The sequence below is a fragment of the Rutidosis leptorrhynchoides genome, chromosome 6 (genome assembly GCF_046630445.1).
Source record: "Rutidosis leptorrhynchoides isolate AG116_Rl617_1_P2 chromosome 6, CSIRO_AGI_Rlap_v1, whole genome shotgun sequence".
NCBI lineage: Eukaryota > Viridiplantae > Streptophyta > Magnoliopsida > Asterales > Asteraceae > Rutidosis > Rutidosis leptorrhynchoides.
The window spans coordinates 433,809,807-433,834,298 of NC_092338.1; positions in this window are offsets into that span (position 1 = coordinate 433,809,807).

Sequence of the window (24,492 nt, forward strand, 5' to 3'; positions counted from 1 at the left end):
CTATATCTTTTCTTTTACTATCCGCGTAGCTCTTTTGTCGACTCTGGGCGGTTTTCAATCTTTGTTGAATTTGGATGATTTTCTCGGTAGTTTCTTGTATTATCTCCGGACCCGTAATCTGTCTATCCCCCACTTCACTCCAACAAATCGGAGACCTACACTTTCTACCATAAAGTGCTTCAAACGGCGCCATCTCAATGCTTGAATGGTAGCTGTTGTTGTAGGAAAATTCTGCTAATGGTAGATGTCGATCCCAACTGTTTTCGAAATCAATAACACAAGCTCGTAGCATGTCTTCAAGCGTTTGTATCGTCCTTTCGCTCTGCCCATCAGTTTGTGGATGATAGGCAGTACTCATGTCTAGACGAGTTCCCAATGCTTGCTGTAATGTCTGCCAGAATCTTGAAATAAATCTGCCATCCCTATCAGAGATAATAGAGATTGGTATTCCATGTCTGGAGACGACTTCCTTCAAATACAGTCGTGCTAACTTCTCGATCTTGTCATCTTCTCTTATTGGCAGGAAGTGTGCTGACTTGGTGAGACGATCAACTATTACCCAAATAGTATCATAACCACTTGCAGTCCTTGGCAATTTAGTAATGAAATCCATGGTAATGTTTTCCCATTTCCATTCCGGGATTTCAGGTTGTTGTAGTAGACCTGATGGTTTCTGATGTTCAGCTTTGACCTTAGAACACTTCAAACATTCTCCTACATATTTAGCAATATCGGCTTTCATACCTGGCCACCAAAAATGTTTCTTAAGATCCTTGTACATCTTCCCCGTTCCAGGATGTATTGAGTATCTGGTTTTATGAGCTTCTCTAAGTACCATTTCTCTCATATCTCCAAATTTTGGTACCCAAATTCTTTCAGCCCTATACCGGGTTCCGTCTTCCCGAATATTAAGATGCTTCTCCGATCCTTTGGGTATTTCATCCTTTAAATTTCCCTCTTTTAAAACTCTTTGTTGCGCCTCCTTTATTTGAGTAGTAAGGTTAGTGTGAATCATTATATTCATAGATTTTACTCGAATGGGTTCTCTGTCCTTTCTGACCAAGGCGTCGGCTACCACATTTGCCTTCCCCGGGTGGTAACGAATCTCAAAGTCGAAATCATTCAACAATTCAATCCACCTACGCTGCCTCATATTCAGTTGTTTCTGATTAAATATGTGTTGAAGACTTTTGTGGTCGGTATATATAATACTTTTGACCCCATATAATTAGTGCCTCCAAGTCTTTAATGCAAAAACAACCGCGCCTAATTCCAAATCATGTGTCGTATAATTTTGCTCATGAATCTTCAATTATCTAGACGCATAAGCAATCACCTTCGTCCGTTGCATTAATACACAACCGAGACCTTACTTTGATGCATCACAATAAATCACAAAATCATCATTCCCTTTAGGCAATGACAATATAGGTGCCGTAGTTAGCTTTTTCTTCAATAATTGAAACGCCTTCTCTTGTTCATCATTCCATTCAAATTTCTTCCCTTTATGCGTTAATGCAGTCAAGGGTTTTGCTATTTTGGAAAAATCTTGGATGAATCTTCTGTAGTAACCAGGCAATCCTAAAAATTGACGTAAATGCTTCGGAGTTTTTGGGGTTTCCCACTTTTCAATGGTTTCGATCTTTGCCGGGTCCACCTGGATACCTTCTTTGTTTACTATGTGACCGAGGAATTGAACTTCTTCCAACCAAAATGCACACTTTGAAAACTTAGCGTACAGTTTTTCTTTCCTCAATACTTCTAGCACTTTTCTCAAATGTTCTTCGTGCTCTTGATCATTCTTTGAGTAAATAAGTATGTCATCGATGAAAATAATGACAAACTTGTCAAGATATGGCCCACACACTCGGTTCATAAGGTCCATGAACACAGCTGGTGCGTTAGTCAATCCAAACGGCATAACCATAAACTCGTAATGACCATAACGCGTCCTAAAAGCAGTTTTTGGAATATCATCCTCCTTTACTCGCATTTGATGATATCCAGAACGTAAATCGATCTTCGAATAAACCGACGAGCCTTGTAGTTGATCAAATAAGTCGTCAATTCTCGGCATTGGATAACGGTTTTTGATGGTAAGTTTGTTCAACTCTCTGTAGTCAATACACAACCTAAATGTACCATCCTTCTTCTTGACAAACAAAACAGGAGCTCCCCATGGTGATGTGCTTGGTCGAATGAAACCACGTTCTAATAGTTCTTGCAGTTGGCTTTGCAGTTCTTTCATCCCGCTGGGTGCGAGTCTATAAGGAGCACGAGCTATTGGTGCAGCTCCTGGTACAAGATCTATTTGAAATTCAACAGATCGATGTGGAGGTAGTCCCGATAATTCTTTCGGAAATACATCGGGAAATTCTTTTGCGACGGGAACATCATTGATGCTCTTTTCTTCGATTTGTACTTTCTCGACGTGTGCTAGAACAGCATAGCAACCTTTTCTTATTAGTTTTTGTGCCTTCAAATTACTAATAAGATGTAGCTTCATGTTGCCCTTTTCTCCGTACACCATTAAGGGTTCTCCTTCTTCTCGTACAATACGAATTGCATTTTTATAACATACGATCTCTGCTTTCACCTTCTTCAGCCAGTCCATGCCAACTATTACATCAAAACTCCCTAACTCTACTGGTATCAAATCAATCTTAAATATTTCGCTACCCAGTTTAGTTTCTCGATTCCAGCATATATTATCTGCTGAAATTAATTTACCGTTTGCTAATTCGAGTAAAAATTTACTATCCAACAGTGTCAATGGACAACTTAATTTAGCACAAAATTCTCTACTCATATAGCTTCTATCCGCACCTGAATCAAATAAAACGTAAGCAGATTTATTGTCAATAAGAAACGTACCCGTAACAAGCTCCGGGTCTTCCTGTGCCTCTGCCGCATTAATATTGAAAACTCTTCCGCGGCCATGTCCATTCGTGTTCTCCTGGTTCGGGCAATTTCTAATAATGTGGCCCGATTTTCCACATTTATAACAAACTACATTGGCATAACTTGCTCTGACACTACTTGCTCTGCCATTACTCGTTCCGACACCATTTGTTCCTTTCGTTCTGTTAACCCCTGGTCCGTAGACCTCACACTTTGCCGCGCTATGACCATTTCTTTTACACTTGTTGCAAAATTTGGTGCAGAACCCCGAGTGATACTTTTCACACCTTTGACATAGCTGCTTCTGATTGTTGTTGTTGTTGCGGTTGTTATTGTTATTGGGATGATTGTTGTAGTTGTTGTTGTTGTTGTTGTTGTTGTTGTTGGGCCGTTTGTTGTAGTTGCGATTGATGTTACGATTGTTGGGATAATTGTTGCGATTATTATTGTAATTGCTGTTGTTGTTGTATTGGTGATTCTTATCACCGTTTTCCTCCCACTTTCTTTTAACTTGCTTCACATTGGCCTCTTCAGCCGTCTGTTCTTTAATTCTTTCCTCAATCTGGTTCACTAGTTTGTGAGCCATTCTACATGCCTGTTGTATGGAGGCGGGCTCATGTGAACTTATATCTTCTTGGATTCTTTCCGGTAATCCTTTCACAAACGCGTCGATCTTCTCTTCCTCATCTTCGAACGCTCCCGGACACAATAGGCATAATTCTGTGAATCGTCTTTCGTACGTGGTAATATCAAATCCTTGGGTTCGTAACCCTCTAAGTTCTGTCTTGAGCTTATTGACCTCGGTTCTGGGACGGTACTTCTCGTTCATCAAGTGCTTGAATGCTGACCACGGTAGTGCGTACGCATCATCTTGTCTCACTTGCTCTAGATAGGTATTCCACCATGTTAACGCAGAACCTGTGAAGGTATGCGTAGCATACTTCACTTTGTCCTCTTCAGTACACTTACTTATGGCAAACACCGATTCGACCTTCTCGGTCCACCGTTTCAATCCGATCGGTCCTTCAGTTCCATCAAATTCCAAAGGTTTGCAGGCAGTGAATTCTTTGTAGGTGCATCCTACACGATTTCCTGTACTGCTAGATCCAAGGTTATTGTTGGTATGTAGCGCAGCCTGTACTGCGGCTATGTTTGAAGCTAGAAAAGTACAGAATTCCTCTTCATTCATATTCACGGTGTGTCGAGTAGTCGGTGCCATTTCCTTCAAAATAGTCAAATGGAACAAGTTAATCATACAGAATATTAAGAGTAGTTAATAGTATTTCGTAGCATAATATGAACTCATTTATAAAAGCTTTTTCTTCATATTAGCGTTTTATAAGTTTAAATTCGGGTAGTACCTACCCGTTAAGTTCATACTTAGTAGCTAATATACAATTCAACTACTACAATTCTATATGAAAAACTGATTATAATAATATTTCGCATTCAAACTTTTATACAATATTTTACAAACTTACAATATCGCTTATTTTACATAAAGCATGAAATATAGCTGATGTTAAAGCTAAGGGGTATAAAATACTATTAAATTTTACAAGGAAAAACTATTAAATACGTTACAAATTACACAAGTTTTAATTATTTATTTACAAATGGGATATACCTAAACCTTGCTACAACACTATAGGCAGTGTACCTAATCGTAGAGTAGTATAGTTTTTAGTAAGTCCGGTTCGTTCCACAGGGAGCGGGCTTATTGCACACTATATTTTTAAACAACTATATTTGTACAAAATATATATAATTATATATAATAATATATAAAAGGGGGTTTACCGTTTAATGACAGGTTTGTCGATTTATATTTTAAGCGAAGCGTATAGTAAATGACGATATTTAAATAACAATATAAAATAAATAACAATAATTAAAATGACAATAAATAAAAGTACGAGAAAAAATGAAATAAAATATATTATGCTTATTTAAACTTCCGTAACCATGATGTTTGACGTGTTGATTTTAGTTTTATGCCCATGGGTTAATTGTCCTTTGTCCTGGATTATTTAATATGTCCGTCTAGTTTTTGTCCATAACAGTCCATCGGTCATAAATTTAAAGTGCGAGTGTCCTCGTCAAATTATCCTTATACCCGAAGTCAAATATTCCAACTAATTGGGGACTTAAACTGTAACAAGGTTTTAATACTTTGTTTAATAATTACACCAGGATATCAACTGCGTGTAACCCAAGGTTTTAATACTTTGTTATCAATTATGCCAAGTGTCCTTGTACATAATTTCACCCCTGTTTTAATAATTCCATAGACTATTAATCCATTCCCGTGTCCAATTAAATGAACGATTATTCGTACATATAAATACCCAGCCCATCGTGTCCGATTGAGTGTATATGGTTATTTATAGGGACGTCCAATTGTAAATCTTTATATTAAAATTAACAAACTATCATTTAGTTAAACAAATATAAAGCCCATTAATAGCCCATAGTCTAATTTCCACAAGTGTCGTTCTTTTGTCCAAACCCCAATTATGGTACAAAGCCCAATTACCCAATTTTAGTATGTTCTTCCAACATCATGATTACTTCGTCTTAAATAAGCATAATAATAACTTAAGTACGAGACATTAATTTAAAAAGGAGAACATAGCTTACATTGATTATTTATCGCGTAGTGGTACACGGACAGAGCTTAGACTTTAAAACCCGTAAAATAACTTTTACATAACCCAAACTAATCTAATATAAAACTACACTATACTATATATATATATATATATATATATATATATATATATATATATATATATATATATATATATATATATATATATATATATTATTATAGAGGAGTATTATTATTTTTTTGTTATTTTTACACGCAGAATTCGTGAGCTTTTATAGGAGTTTTGATTTCTGACAGCTCCGCGAGTCGTGGAGTTTTTAGCCTTCAAACTCCGCGAGTCGCGGAGTTTGAAAATCCAGCTCAGGATCATTTGTCTCATAGCTTGTCGACATAATTTTTAAATATATATAATATATAAATAATTTATATAATTATTTAAATATTATATTATATTCTTGTGCATAGTTGACTTGTAATTTTTGGTCCGTTGCGTCGGGCGTTGATAGTTGACTCATGTCCCGGTTCCGGATTTTCGAACGTCCTTGCGTACAATTTAATATCTTGTACTTTGCGTTTTGTAACTTGTACTCTTGTCATTTTTAGACGTTTTTCATCAATAAATTGAACCTTTTGAATTGTATCTTGAACATTTGAGCTTTTTGGACGTTTGTGTCTTCAAATCTTCGTTTTCGCCTTTTGTCTTCGCACTTATTTATTTAAACAATTACAATGAAAATATAATACAATTACATATGAAAACCTATTATTTATGAGGGATATTGCTATGAAATATATGTTCCTTTTTAGCCTTATCAAATATCCCCACACTTGAGCGTTGCTTGTCCTCAAGCAATACAGAATTTGAAATAAAAACTTACATGAATCACTTTTTTATTCATCACACTTTGTACATCAGTGATTTTGATATGGTGGTATAAACAATGATAGTAACGATAGAACCATGGTTAAAGGTGGGTGTGTCATCTACAGTTACCTCGGGTTTAGGTCAACGACACTTGCAATCAAATAGCCGATTTACTTTCGGTTCCCAAAGCAAAGTGCACATTTGAAAGGCGGTTTACAGTCCCACATGACTATGAAAATTTAGATCCGTTAGGAAATTGGATCTTTATGAAAACATTTGATCTTTTAAAAATTCAATCTAGCTTTTACCCTAGACACGTTTTCCGGAATAACCCTTCACCGGTGTTTGCAAAATATTTTTGTGGGTTGTGTGGGTTTCAGATTTGAAAATTTTAGCTCAACGCTTGTGGTTTTGTGTCACCCACTTGCTAACCTTGTATTAGGAAAGCAACACGTCCAGTATACTTGCTCCGTATATTACCTTTCGATAAACTACCGTCCGGTTGTAAAGGAAAGCGATGAACAAGAAACTGTTAAGGCAATGTCCCGTGACTTGCTTTTGATTATGGTCTATAAACGTGTCGGATGCTATTACTATCCTTTGTAGGAGCAATAGTAAAGATCATCCTATGATTTTTCGATCTGGCACAAGGTCCTGTCTCCGACCATGCTATGCAACCACCATTCTTACGGTTGACACCCGATTTGGTTCAGGTGACCTAATGAATTCCAGGTGAATTCCTAGGATTTTACGTTCAATGGTAATAAACGCATTGAAAATGGGTTTTCAGAAAACAAATCGGTTTATAATTTTGATCAAAATATTTTCTCGTTCAAGCTCGAGTTTAGATATCATTGAATTCCATGAGTTTGTAATTCTCAATCTTTAAGGTCAATCTCAAGGATTGAGTTATATCAGTCTTAAAAGCTGATTTTTAATCTTTAAGGAGATTATCCTTTCTGGGGATCTGATTCATTAGTCTTATCAAGCTAATTTGCACGGCGCCCTCCCCATTTTACGAGACAGATCCTCTCATGGTTAGGATAAGTCTGACCACATGGCGACCCTGTTTGATGCTGAGGTCCATGGATTTTCTGCTGATTTTAGTGATGACTTTTCTAGATTTTTCGTCAACCTACAACTGGTCTGGACGACAACTTCTTGACCTAAATCAAGAAGCGCGTGTCTTTTTCGGAAGACTTTACTTCCTTTTAATGATGGAATTGATTCATCGTCTTGATCCATCTTTCATTACAGTAAATCGGGTAAAACAGTTAATTTAGTCCAAAACAAAAGCACCTGCAATAAACTTTACAGAAACATGTGATAGATAATTTTTTATTGAATAACTTGGTATATTCTCCCCACACTTGGCTTTTTTCATGCGTCTTTTTATATCCTAATAAATAAATTCAAGCGTTTTAGTTGTTTCTCAATTTATGTCCTTTCCGAGGTAACCATAATTTCGGTATTAACACCTAGTTTTCACCGTTCATAAATATGTATAAACATGATTTTGAATTCATTTAGTTGAAAATTTTTCAAATTTTCACAAAATTTGGCAAATAAAACCAAGTGTAAACCCGAAAGAATTTATAACCCTTCCCCACACTTAAGATCATGCAATGCCCTCATTTGCATGAAATCAGACTCTAATTATAAATTTATGAGGGTGATTAGTGTAGAAAAGTGATTGAAAATACCCAGTTTGTAATTACAAAGTTCGTCGAATGATAGATGGTGCGTCTCATCGTTTATTCTTTCTTGTTTTATCACACATGTTTTTCTTCAAAAATGGCTGCTTTTATGAACTGTTTGCTAATCTTTGAAAATGCGTCTTTTACCCTAACTTATCATGCATTTTTGTTAACGAGTTATGCTCTAACCCGAACCCCTAATTTAACGTTAAGAGGGGTTAGACTTCCCCACACTTAGCTGACGACATGTGAAGTCGGTAGAATAAGTTCCACGAATTAAAATAGTGAGCCAGTTATTTACATCTCGGGTGGTATATATTATATCAATGGGTTTAAAGTTTAGACCCACCCGAATATCACTACTTAATTCTTTTTTAAGTGTAGCTTTTAGTAAATAGATATGTCTCTTTTCTGGTTCTTGGTCAAATGGATCGATATACATCGACATACATATTATAGGGCGGACAATTCCTAACATTTCCTTCCTTTTATTCTCGAGATCAAAGTTTTCACCTCTATTACCCGATTGGGTGAAATCCGAGGTGTCATTATCTATTACAGCTTGTAGTTCATCTTTGGTAGATGACTCGTCTATTGAGAATATTGGGTTGGAAGGTTGTGGAATGGTGAAGTTAGGTTTGGCCTCGGGGGTAAAATTTTCAACGTTATCGTATTCCCAAGAGTACCAATTTGTCACCCTTACTTCTTCTTTATCCATTGATGGATCGATGATTTCGTCGGTAGAGGCTAATGTGTCGATATGTTGTGAAATTGGTAAGACTGAATAAAAAGTATCATCGGGATAATTGGTGATTTCGGAGCTCTCGAATTCATCAAAATTCGATGATATGAGATTTTCTTGCACAATACTCCTCAGATCAACAGGTGTGTAGTCTGATAGAGTTTCAGCTTGCCGGTTTACAAACTCTCTCATTTGTTCATTTTGAGCATTGAGTTCTTTGAGTTTGATTTTCATATTGTCTAATAAATTTTCAGACACGTAATTTTTCTCGTCTACTGGTTGTTGAGTTTGGAAATATTCTTGGAAATAATCCCAATTTGAATTGTATTCTTCATAATCATTCCATTCAGGTTCCGTGGGTGCGTAATTTTCCATAGGAACGTAATAATAACATTTCCATGTTGAGTGATAATCTCCACAGATTTCACAACCAGTTATTGTTTCATCATTCGTGATCCAAGATTGACCGAACGAATTGTCATTAACACCCGTTTGAGAGTATTGATTTAATTGATTTTGGATATCAAAAAGAGTTTCCATAGCCTTGTTTTCAAAAATTTTCCATTTTATTGCGATGGCCAAATTTTAGCTACAATGTAGTGCATTTACTAATTATCCTATTAGTTATAAAAATAGAAAAACTTATATAAGTTGTCCAATTAATAGACTTTTCTGCTTTTGCCCACGTTTCGAATAGCCAAAAGATGCAGCAGGGAGCCAGAACCCTTTAAATCGGAAGCTCACAACTCAGCCACTAACAAATCCAACTATTACTACGAAGCAGAAAATTGTCAACGTCCATTAATTTAACAACTTAAATAATTTTTCTTTCCGTTTGAGATATTAGATAAGAAATAGAGAAAATTTCTAAGTCCTAAAAACTAAAGCGTCGAGAAATAAGAAAGAAAAAGAATGCGCGTCGAAAAACGTCGAAAAATAAAAATAAGAAAATAGCGCGTCGTGACTTAAAAGGCACTAAAATTTTAAAATCGTCGCAAAATTCTAAAGCACCTAAATCTTAGTCTAAAGAAATAGCACTTAAGGGATTTTACGGCAAAGCCTAAAAATCTAGAAGTAAAAATAACTATGGCAAAAACTAAGTTTAAAACTAAATATGAGCAAAAAATACAAATATTACGCTAAAACGATTAAAAAGGGACAAAATATAAAAATATACAAAAAGTTGTAAAAAGTACAATTTTTATAAAAATATTATTTTTATATTATTTATTTATTAAAACTATTAATTTTACAATTTAATTAAACTTAATAAACTAAATATACAAATTAATTAAAACTTAAATTAAATACTAAATTAATTAAATATTTAACCCTAATACAAATTAATTAATAATAATTAATAATACTCCGTAATTAATGCAGATTAGGGTTCTGTGTACCCGTGTCAGAGTGTCTCCGCGAGTCGCGATATTCAAGGCAGCAAACCTCGCGAGTCGCGGGGTTCCAAATTTCAACTCGGGTGCAGTTCAAAATTTGACGGTTTTTTTTTTTTTTTTCATATTTTATATTGTTTTTCTAAAATGATATATAAATATATTTATAGAAAAATAAATTAAAAATATAGCGTTTCGCCGAGTCCCCGGCAGCGGCGCCAAAAACTTGATGTTAAAGCTAAGGGGTATAAAATACTATTAAATTTTACAAGGAAAAACTATTAAATACATTACAAATTACACAAGTTTTAATTATTTATTTACAAATGGGATATACCTAAACCTTACTACAACACTATAGGCAGTGTACCTAATCGTAGAGTAGTATAGTTTTTAGTAAGTCCGGTTCGTTCCACAGGGAGCGGGCTTATTGCACACTATATTTTTAAACAACTATATTTGTACAAAATATATATAATTATATATAATAATATATAAAAGGGGGTTTACCGTTTAATGACCGGTTTGTCGATTTATATTTTAAGCGAAGCGTATAGTAAATTACGATATTTAAATAACAATATAAAATAAATAACAATAATTAAAATGACAATAAATAAAAGTACGAGAAAAAATGAAATAAAATATATTATGCTTATTTAAACTTCCGTAACCATGATGTTTGACGTGTTGATTTTAGTTTTATGCCCATGGGTTAATTGTCCTTTGTCCTGGATTATTTAATATGTCCGTCTGGTTTTTGTCCAAAACAGTCCATCGGTCATAAATTTAAAGTGCGAGTGTCCTCGTCAAATTATCCTTATACCCGAAGTCAAATATTCCAACTAATTGGGGACTTAAACTGTAACAAGGTTTTAATACTTTGTTTAATAATTACACCAGGATATCAACTGCGTGTAACCCAAGGTTTTAATACTTTGTTATCAATTATGCCAAGTGTCCTTGTACATAATTTCACCCCTGTTTTAATAATTCCATAGACTATTAATCCATTCCCGTGTCCGGTTAAATGAACGATTATTCGTACATATAAATACCCAGCCCATCGTGTCCTATTGAGTGTATATGGTTATTTATAGGGACGTCCAATTGTAAATCTTTATATTAAAATTAACAAACTATCATTTAGTTAAACAAATATAAAGCCCATTAATAGCCCATAGTCTAATTTCCACAAGTGTCGTTCTTTTGTCCAAACCCCATTTATGGTACAAAGCCCAATTACCCAATTTTAGTATTTTCTTCCAACATCATGATTACTTCGTCTTAAATAAGCATAATAATAACTTAAGTACGAGACATTAATTTAAAAAGGAGAACATAGCTTACATTGATTATTTATCGCGTAGTGGTACACGGACAGAGCTTAGACTTTAAAACCCGTAAAATAACTTTTACATAACCCAAACTAATCTAATATAAAACTACACTATACTATATATATAATATATATATATATATATATATATATATATATATATATATATATATATATATATATATATATATATATATATATATATATATTATTATTATAGAGGAGTATTATTATTTTTTTGTTATTTTTACACGCAGAATTCGTGAGCTTTTATAGGAGTTTTGATTTCTGACAGCTCCGCGAGTCGTGGAGTTTTTAGCCTTCAAACTCCGCGAGTCGCGGAGTTTGAAAATCCAGCTCAGGATCATTTGTCTCATAGCTTGTCGACATAATTTTTAAATATATATAATATATAAATAATTTATATAATTATTTAAATATTATATTATATTCTTGTGCATAGTTGACTTGTAATTTTTGGTCCGTTGCGTCGGGCGTTGATAGTTGACTCATGTCCCGGTTCCGGATTTTCGAACGTCCTTGCGTACAATTTAATATCTTGTACTTTGCGTTTTGTAACTTGTACTCTTGTCATTTTTAGACGTTTTTCATCAATAAATTGAACCTTTTGAATTGTATCTTGAACATTTGAGCTTTTTGGACGTTTGTGTCTTCAAATCTTCGTTTTCGCCTTTTGTCTTCGCACTTATTTATTTAAACAATTACAATGAAAATATAATACAATTACATATGAAAACCTATTATTTATGAGGGATATTGCTCTGAAATATATGTTCTTTTTTAGCCTTATCAATAGCACACAATAACTTTGATACAAGATAGTTGTGAAGATAATTCTAGCTAGTACACAAGTCGTTCAGCAAAGGCAATAAAGACACGTAATTCATACGTCCAGAAACAAGTCATGCATTCTGGTTTTACTAGGACTACTTCCCATCCTTGGTCATGTGGAACATAACCGTTATGTTCGTTGATAAGACAGCGTGTTGTAACGTCATCAAAGGGACGAGGGTTACGTAATGACGAGCAGTCTCGTAATAACCTAAAAACCTCATATCTTACCCCAATTACCGACTCCGTCACTTGTGGGAACGTTTTGTTTAATAGTTGTAGCCCGATGTTCTTTTTCTCACTTTGGTGAGAAGCGAACATTATTAACCCGTAAGCATAGCATGCTTCTTTATGTTGCATGTTAGCCGCTTTTTCTAAATCATGAAGTCCTATATTCGGATACATTGAGTCAAAATAATTTCTTAACCCGTTGCGTAAAATAGCATTTGGGTTCCCCGCAATATACGCGTCAAAGTAAACACATCGTAACTTATGGATTTCCCAATGTGATATCCCCCATCTTTCGAACGAAAGCCTTTTATAAACCAAAGCATTCTTGGAACGTTCTTCGAATGTCTTACAAACTGATCTCGCCTTAAATAGTTGTGCCGAGGAATTCTGACCGACTCTAGACAAGATTTCATCAATCATGTCTCCGGGTAGGTCTCTTAAAATATTAGGTTGTCTATCCATTTTATGTTTTTATACTGTAAAATAGACAAGAGTTAGATTCATAAAAAAAATACTTATTAATACAAGCAATTTTTACATATAACATAAAGCATAAGCACACTATATTACATATATTACACCACACGAATACAACTATCTTATTCTGACTCGCTCGTTTCTTCTTCTTCGGTTTTGGTTCGTTTTGCCAAGTTTCTAGGGAAATATGATGTTCTCCTAATACGAGCCGTCGTTTTCCACATTGGTTTAGAAAAACCTGGTGGTTTAGAGGTTCCCGGGTCATTGTTACAACTTAAGGACTTCGGGGGTTGACGATACATATAAAGTTCATCGGAGTTGGAATTAGATTTCTCTATTTTTATGCCATTTCCCTTATTATTTTCTTTTGCCTTTTTAAATTCAGTTGTGGTAATTTCTATAACATCATCGGAATTCTCGTCGGAATCCGATTCATTGGAGAATTGGTAATCCTCCCAATATTTTGCTTCCTTGGCGGAAACACCATTGACCATAATTAACCTTGGTCGGTTGGTTGAGGATTTTCTTTTACTTAACTGTTTTATTATTTCCCCCGCCGGTTCTATTTCTTCTTCCGGTTCTGATTCTTCTTCCGGTTCCGATTCTTCTTCCGGTTCCGACTCTTCTTTCGGTTCCGACTCTTCTTCCGGTTCCTCTTCGGGAACTTGTGAATCAGTCCACGAATCATTCCAATTTACATTTGACTCTTCATTATTATTAGGTGAGTCAATGGGATTTGTTCTAGAGGTAGACATCTATCACATAATATCAAACACGTTAAGAGATTAATATATCACATAATATTCACATGTTAAAAATATATAGTTTCCAACAAAATTTGTTAAGCAATCATTTTTTCAAGTAAACACGGTCGAAGTCCAGACCCACTAATGCATCCTAACAAACTCGATAAGACACACTAATGCAAAATTCTGGTTCTCTAAGACCAACGCTCTGATACCAACTGAAATGTCCCGGTAATTCTTATTGATTAAAAACGTTCCATATTAATTGATTTCGTTACGAGGTTTTGACCTCTATATGAGACGTTTTTCAAATACTGCATTCATTTTTAAAACAAACCATAACCTTTATTTCATAAATAAAGGTTTAAAAAGCTTTACGTAGATTATCAAATAATGATAATCTAAAATATCATATTTACACACGACCATTACATAATGGTTTACAATACAAATATGTTACATCGAAATCAGTTTCTTGAATGCAGTTTTTACACAATATCATACAAACATGGACTCCAAATCTTGTCCTTATTTTAGTATGCAATAGCGGAAGCTCTTAGTATTCTCCTGAGAATAAACATGCTTTAAACGTCAACAAAAATGTTGGTGAGTTATAGGTTTAACCTATATATATCAAATCGTAACAATAGACCACAATATTTCATATTTCAATACACATCCCATACATAGAGATAAAAATCATTCATATGGTGAACACCTGGTAACCGACATTAACAAAATGCATATATAAGAATATCCCCATCATTCCGGGACACCCTTCGGATATGATATAAATTTCGAAGTACTAAAGCATCGGGTACTTTGGATGGGGTTTGTTAGGCCCAATAGATCTATCTTTAGGATTCGCGTCAATTAGGGTGTCTGTTCCCTAATTCTTAGATTACCAGACTTAATAAAAAGGGGCATATTCGATTTCGATAATTCAACCATAGAATGTAGTTTCACGTACTTGTGTCTATTTTGTAAATCATTTATAAAACCTGCATGTATTCTCATCCCAAAAATATTAAATTTTAAAAGTGGGACTATAACTCACTTTCATAGATTTTTTACTTCGTCGGGAAGTAAGACTTGGCCACTGGTCGATTCACGAACCTATAACAAATATGTACATATATATCAAAGTATGTTCAAAATATATTTACAACACTTTTAATACATTTTGATGTTTTAAGTTTATTAAGTCAGCTGTCCTCGTTAGTAACCTACAACTAGTTGTCCACAGTTAGATGTTCATAAATAAATCGATATATATTATCTTGAATCAATCCACGAACCAGTGTATACATATCTCAGTATTGATCACAACTCAAACTATATATATTTTGGAATCAACCTCAACCCTGTATAGCTAACTCCAACATTCACATATAGAGTGTCTATGGTTGTTCCGAAATATATATAGATGTGTCGACATGATAGGTCGAAACATTGTATACGTGTCTATGGTATCTCAAGATTACATAATATACAATACATGTTGATTAAGATATGGTTGGAATAGATTTGTTACCAATTTTCACGTAGCTAAAATGAGTAGTTTTTACCAATTTTGTTTTGTTCGTCATTTCTTCGTTTCTAATCCGTTTTGAGTAATTTAAGTGGCCACGGTTTTGTATTGAACTTGACTTTATGAAACTAAATAGAAAAATTATAGGTTTATAGTCAGAAATACAAGTTACAAGTCGTTTTTGAAAGAGGTAGTCATTTCCGTCGAAAGAACGACATCTTGATGACTGTTTTGAAAAACATACTTTCACTTTGAGTTTAACCATGATTTTTGGATATGGTTTCATGTTCATAAGAAAAATAATTTTCCCAGAAGTATAGCTTTTAAATCAAAGTTTTTCATAGTTTTTAAATATCCAAACCAAAACAGCCACCGGTTGTAACTACGACGGCGTAAATCCGGTTTTATGGTGTTTATCGTGTTTCCGGGTTTTAAATCATTAAGTTAGCATATCATATAGACATATAATATGTGTTTAGTTGATTTTAAAAGTCAAGTGAGAAGGATTAACTTTTATTTGCGAACAAGTTTAGAATTAACTAAACTATGTTCTAGTGATTACAAGTTTAAACCTTCGAATAAGATAGCTTTATATGTATGAATCGAATGATGTTATGAACATCATTACTACCTCAAATTCCTTGGATAAACCTACTGGAAATGGGAAAAATAGATCTAGCTTCAAAGGATCCTTGGATGGCTTGAAAGTTCTTGAAGCAGAATCATGACACGAAAACAATTTCAAGTAAGATTTCCACTCGAAATAAGATTGTTATAGTTATAGAAATTGAATTAAAGTTTAAATATGATTATTACCTTGTATTAGAAAGATAACCTACTGTAAGTAACAAAGGTTTCTTGATCTTGAATGATTACTTGGAATGGATTTAGAAAACTTGGAAGTAAACTTGCAATCTTGGAAGTATTCTTGATTTTATGAAACTAGAACTTTTGGAATTTATGAAGAACACTTAGAACTTGAAGATAGAACTTGAGAGAGATCAATTAGATGAAGAAAATTGAAGAATGAAAGTGTTTGTAGGTGTTTTTGGTCGTTGGTGTATGGATTAGATATAAAAGATATGTAATTTTGTTTTCATGTAAATAAGTCATGAATGATTACTCATATTTTTGTAATTTTATGAGATATTTCATGCTAGTTGCTAAATGATGGTTCCCACATGTGTTAGGTGACTCACATGGGCTGCTAAGAGCTGATCATTGGAGTGTATATACCAATAGTACATACATCTAAAAGCTGTGTATTGTACGAGTACGAATACGGGTGCATACGAGTAGAATTGTTGATGAAACTGAACGAGGATGTAATTGTAAGCATTTTTATTAAGTAGAAGTATTTTGATAAGTGTCTTGAAGTCTTCCAAAAGTGTATGAATACATATTAAAACACTACATGTATATACATTTTAACTGAGTCGTTAAGTCATCGTTAGTCGTTACATGTAAATGTTGTTTTGAAACCTTTAGGTTAACGATCTTGTTGAATGTTGTTAACCCATTGTTTATTATAACAAATGAGATGTTAAATTGTTATATTATCATGATATTATGATATATAATATATCTTAGTATGATATATATACAGTTAAATGTCGTTACAACGATAATCGTTACATATATGTCTCGTTTCGAAATCATTAAGTTAGTAGTCTTATTTTTACATATGTATTTCATTGTTAATACACTTAATAATATATTTACTTATCATTTAACATAATTAACCAAGTGTATCAATATCTTAATATGATTCATATGTACCTAGTAAGACGTTGTTATAACGATAATCGTTATATATATCGTTTTCGAGTTTCTTAAATTAATAGTCTCATTTTTATGTATATAACTCATTGTTAAAATACCTAATGAGATACATACTTATAATAAAATCATGTTAAATATATATATAACTATATATATGTCATCGTATAGTTTTTACAAGTTTTAACGTTCGTGAATCACCGGTCAACTTGGGTGGTCAATTGTCTATATGAAACCTATTTCAATTAATCAAGTCTTAACAAGTTTGATTGCTTAACATGTTGGAAACACTTAATCATGTAAATAACAATTTCATTTAATATATATATAAACATGGAAAATTTCGGGTCACTACAATACCCGATTCTAATTCTTAGGTTACCAAGAAATAATAATCAGGGCGAAATATATTCATCAATTGGTGGCAATTATCATGTCCACATAATTCAATAATAATTCACAGAACTTTGTCTGCATAATAATTCATTCGAGGAATGTTTTGCTTGTGTCTATCTCGTCAAACATTTATAAAAGCATTTCATGTATTCGCAGTTCAAAAATATATTTCAAAAGTATTTAATAAAGCAGTTATAAAAACAACGCATGTATTCTCAGTCCCAAAAATGTAAAGAGTAAAAGGAAATCAAATGAACTCACTATACGATATTTTGTAGTAAAAATATGCATACGACGGAACTGAACAATGCAAGGTTTGTCTCAGATTCACGAACCTATATCATTTGTATATATATTAACACACATAATTGTAACCAACAGATTTATATATTATATCTTAAATTATGTATTATATATATTTAATTTGTGTATATATTTAAAATGATTAATATTTATATAGTTATATCAATATATATATTAAAAATACCTAATTTGTTAAAAATGTTAGTATGATTAGTACATACTTATATGCAATATTACTATAAGTATATTTTTATATCAATAATAGTAACAAAGGTTGTATTCGATTATAATGATAATATTAATAATAATAATAAAAATATTAATTATAGTATAATAATAATAATAGTGATAAAAATAATAATAATGTCTCTAAAAATAATACTACTAATAATAATGATAATAATAATAATCCTAATAGTAATAAAAATGACAAATTTTACTACAAATGTTATTTTTTTATAATAATAATTTTTAATAAAATAATACTTTTACTAAAATGATACTTTTCATAATAATGCTAATAATGATAGTTTTAGAAATAATGATGTTATAATAATAATGATAATAATCATAATAATATTGGTTTTAATCATAATGATACTAATAATAATAATAATAATAATAATACTAATAATACTAATAATAATAATAATAACACATATAATAATAATAATAATAATAATAATAATAATAATAATAATAATAATAATAATAATAATAATAATAATAATAATAATAATAGAATACAACCTTTGAAGAACAAGCTTTCTAAGAAAAAATGCAATAGACCGGGCTCGAACCCGCAACCTCTCGCTAACCCGACATGCCTTAACCATCTGCTCCACTTATCCTTTTATGTTTTAATTCGTAACTAAATTTTATTTACCCAAATCTATTTTCTCCTTCTTCATTAAATAAAAAAAAACACCACAAATCAAGATTGAACCTGCGACCTCTCATACACCTGCCAAGTACCCAACAGTTTCGGCCCAATCATCTTAATAAATTTCTTGTTATAACTTCACATAATCGTTAACCTCAACAAATCAATACCCGTTACTTATCATCATATGCACTATATCTTAATTGTCATTCTTATAATCATGCCCATTATTCATTTTTCGGCTCCAAAACAGAATACCTGTAACAACTTGATAGCCTTAGCCCAACTACAATTTGATTATCGGCCCAATATGAGAAAAAACAACCCAACAAAATTTAACAAAGCAAAACTACCGTCTGGTGGACTGAATCGAATAGAAAGAAAGAAAAGAACATGTAGGTGGGGGGGTTTTGGACTTAGTGAAAAGGAATTCGTAAGGCAGATAAGGACTACATCAAAGAATGCACTCAACATTACTTTATCGATTGTAGTAGGTAATAGAATAGCAAGATAGTGACAGCAACAATCCATGTGGTTGTTTAATTTACTTTGAAGAACTTTATGCAAGTGGGATTTAGAATCCAATGAATGTGTCTTCAATATGTCTCCTCCAATAATCGTATCACTTTCAATCATTTTATTATTGTATATACAATGAACGGTATTATAAATATTAAAGCATACCATGATGATTAATAGAAGAGTGGTGTTAACTTGTTTTAACAGAAACAACTCGAAATAAGAGAAGTTTCAATGGTGTTTAGAATCAAGGAAGAGAGAAAGAGACAAGAGAGATGATGGTGGTTGATGGGTGTTGGCGGTTCAATGGTGGTAGGATTGGTAGTTGTTATTTAACGATGATGATCGATGGCGAGGGTTTGTTTAAGTGGGTTGTAAAAGAGTCTGAATAATACGATAGAAACAGAAGTAGTTCAAGACATTGGGTTGATCATCGAGTGGTGGTTTATGATGATATTGTAGTGGTTGTAGGGTGGTGAAGGTGGTTTCGTGGTGTTCAAGTAGGGTGAAAGTGGTGAAGGTTTCGAAAGATGGTATTAGAAGGTATGTAATTGTATATATCTAGTATGTATGTGAAAATGTTTATATATCTTTATAGAGAAAGAGTGATACTTTTGTTGATTTGAGTACAGAAGAGGTCGACAAGGAGAATCAAATCAAGAGGAAGAATACAGATAAAAATATTGAAAGCAGATAGTGATTTGCAACTGAAATTGTTTGTATCTCTGATTGGACTCAATTTCGAGCAGTAGGACAATAAAGAAATGTAAAGTTGAAGTTGATCTGTAACTGAATTTGCTGGATGTTGGTTTGTAGTGAATTGGAGTCGACATATGTGAAATGTCCCGTTCTTATTGATTAAAAACGTTCCATATTAATTGATTTCGTTGCGAGGTTTTGACCTCTATATGAGACGTTTTTCAAAGACTGCATTCATTTTAAAACAAACCATAACCTTTATTTCATCAATAAAGGTTTAAAAAGCTTTACGTAGATTATCAAATAATGATAATCTAAAATATCCTATTTACACACGACCATTACATAATGGTTTACAATACAATATGTTACAACAAAATAAGTTTCTTGAATGCAGTTTTTACACAATATCATACAAGCATGGACTCCAAATCTCATCCTTATTTAAGTATGCGACAGCAGAAGCTCTTAATAATCACCTGAGAATAAACATGCTTAAAACGTCAATAAAAATGTTGGTGAGTTATAGGTTTAACCTATATATATCAAATCATAATAATAGACCACAAGATTTCATATTTCAATACACATCTCATACATAGAGATAAAATTCATTCATATGGTGAACACCTGGTAACCGACATTAACAAGATGCATATATAAAAATATCCCCATCATTCCGGGACACCCTTCGGATATGATATAAATTTCAAAGTACTAAAGCATCCGGTACTTTGGATGGGGTTTGTTAGGCCCAATAGATCTATCTTTAGGATTCGCGTCAATTAGGGTGTCTGTTCCATAATTCTTAGATTACCAGACTTAATAAAAAGGGGCATATTCGATCTCGATAATTCAACCATAGAATGTAGTTTCACGTACTTGTGTCTATTTTGTAAATCATTTATAAAACCTGCATGTATTCTCATCCCAAAAATATTAGATTTTAAAAGTGGGACTATAACTCACTTTCACAGATTTTTATTTCGTCGAGAAGTAAGACTTGGCCACTGCTGATTCACGAACCTATAACAATATATACATATATATTAAAGTATGTTCAAAATATATTTACAACACTTTTAATATATTTTGATGTTTTAAGTTTATTAAGTCAGCTGTCCTCGTTAGTAACCTACAACTAGTTGTCCACAGTTAGATGTACAGAAATAAATTGATAAATATTATCTTGAATCAATCCACGACCCAGTGTATACGTATCTCAGTATTGATCACAACTCAAACTATATATATTTTGGAATCAACCTCAACCCTGTATAGCTAACTCCAACATTCACATATAGAGTGTCTATGGTTGTTCCGAAATATATATAGATGTGTCGACATGATAGGTCGAAACATTGTATACGTGTCTATGGTATCTCAAGATTACATAATATACAATACAAGTTGATTAAGTTATGGTTGGAATAGATTTGTTACCAATTTTCACGTAGCTAAAATGAGAAAAATTATCCAATTTTGTTTTACCCATAACTTCTTCATTTTAAATCCGTTTTGAGTGAATCAAATTGATATGGTTTCATATTGAACTCTATTTTATGAATCTAAACAGAAAAAGTATAGGTTTATAGTCGGAAAAATAAGTTACAAGTCATTTTTGTAAAGGTAGTCATTTCAGTCGAAAGAACGACGTCTAGATGACCATTTTAGAAAACATACTTCCACTTTGAGTTTAACCATAATTTTTGGATATAGTTTCATGTTCATAATAAAAAATCATTTTCTCAGAATAACAACTTTTAAATCAAAGTTTATCATAGTTTTTAATTAACTAACCCAAAACAGCCCGCGGTGTTACTACGACGGCGTAAATCCGGTTTTACGGTGTTTTTCGTGTTTCCAGGTTTTAAATCATTAAGTTAGCATATCATATAGATATAGAACATGTGTTTAGTTAATTTTAAAAGTCAAGTTAGAAGGATTAATGTGACGACTCCGTCAAAACACTTAACGGCTCCGTCACTTGGTCCCACAGCTTGATCGAAACTCTATATGAATTTAATAAACAACCTTGCATTCTTTATTTAAAAATGATTTCCTATAAAGGAAATCTACTAAAATGTATAAGTTTAGAAAAACTATACAACAATACTTTAACCAAAAGTTGACCAAAACAAAGTCAACAAACAACCACTATTTAATGTAACAAAATAGAATGCAAGTTAATGTTTAACAAAAGCTGCCATCATAAATATGCAGACTCTCTAAGCACAGCGGAAGCAATCAATCATGAACCTGAGAATAAAACATGCGAGTAACTGTCAACAAAAATGTTGAGTGAATTATAGGTTTAATATTGCAAACAATATTTAATTTAAACAATAAAAATTTATGTTTGAAAACATAAAAGTCCTTTTTAAACCACCAAATTATATGCTAGAAAACATATAATAAAACATTATTCCATTTTCCGTGAGCCACCTGGTAACCACTTAACCCTTTATTTACCCTTGCCAAACACAATAAATAATATACACCGAACAAGTGTATCTACAACAAAATACGAAGTACTAAACATTCCGATAACAAATTGCTAGCGCGACTAGCTCGAAATGGGGTTGTCAAACCCGATAGATCTATCCATAGGATTCGCGTTCACCAGTAGAAACCAGTGATTACAATTACCAGATTAGGGAATATTTTTATTCGACTCACAATGAATAATTTAAACCAACTTCCACTTGTGTCCAAAATATAAAATAAATTGCATGTATTCTCATCCCAAAAGATTTTAAATAGAAAAATGGGACTATAACTCACCTTAATAGCAACCGAAGTAACCACACAATTACGCGAACAGAAAATGAAGTAAAGTGATCATGAATGATCACAACGCCGACCTATAAATAAAGCAGGTCGATATAAATAACTAACTTAGGTCAAGTCTTAGTATGATAGCTATTGTACATGTTGCAAGTAGACATAGAACAACACTCAACATGCATCGGTTTGATCGGAACAGCGTACGGACACACACTTTCTATTTTTAGAAGTTTCTATTTTTAGCAGGTTTCCATTTTTGGAAAGTTTTCTATTTTTGAAAAGTTTCTATTTTTGGAAAGTTTCTATTTTTGGAAAGTTTCTATTTTTGGAAAGTTTCCAAATTTAGAAAGTTCTATTTTTAGAAAGTTTTGAAGTTAGGAAAGTTTCCTTATTTAGAAAGTCAACAGAAGTCAACTGAAAGTCAAAGTCAACCGAAAGTCAACTCAAAAGTCAACCTTGGTCAAACATAGTCAACATTAATTTTAAAAGTGTAAAGTATAATAATAACATAAGTTATAATGTTAGTTAAAGTTAAATATGTATAATTATGTCATAACATAAGTTTAATTAAATAAAAATGAATTATTAAAGTTAAGATAAGTTTAAATGATATAATTAATATAACATAAGTATTTAATTAATTAATTAAATATTAGTCATAATATAAATATTATTAATTAATAATAAATTTTAAATCATATCATAAGTATTATTAATTAATAATGAATTATTAATCATATCATAAGTTTCTAATTATAATTATTAAATCTTAAATATTTAATAATTAAATTATAATTAAATAATAACTAAGCCTTATAATAATTAAATAATTAATTAATCCTTATTATAAGTCTTATAATAGTAATCTCATAATACAAGTTTAATACTTATCATAAGTATTTTCCATTAATAATAAAAGTATTATTAAAATGTTAATTAAATCATAAGTATTAATTAAATGATATAATAAATATATATCATAAGTCTTAAATAATAATAATTATTTTTTTTTATCATAAGTAATTAAATGATAATGAAATCCATTATTTATATCATAAGTTTAATAATTTGTCACAAGTTTTAAATCAAAAGTTCATCGGGTCGTATCCTGAGCCCCGGGTGTCGATTTTCGGCGAGCCTTACATATATCTCCGCCTAAGAAAACCACCCGACACTTTGATACACTCAAGAACACCCCAAGAACAGTCCACAAGTCGTGATGTACAGCCCTTACACTACTTGGAACTTCAATTCAATCAAAAACGTGTTTTAGACGTAACGGGTGATTCGTGGCTCGGATTGAGATGACCCGAACATGAAAGTTCTCCCCACCATCAGTCCTAACACATTAACACACCCTAAAGTCACCAAATATGGTCACAAAGTCGGACCAAACCTGGTTCATACCAAAATCACATTTCAATCTTAACAAAATACCACTTTGATCATATTTAGGGCTCCGGGAATCGAAACGACATGAATCCGGAGTCTAAAATTAATGTCTTGATGAGAGGAACTCATATAGATACATTAATTTCACTTTTATATCAGTCAGAATATCAGAAATGAACGAAAAGCCTGCTGTCCCAATTCAATCAAACCAAAAACATATGTATTTGAGCAATTCTACGCATACAATCATCAATACAATAACATGTAACTATCATACTATCAATATAACATCAAAATACAGAAAATATATTGAAAAATTAAAAATCTAGGGTTAGGGTTTATACCCTA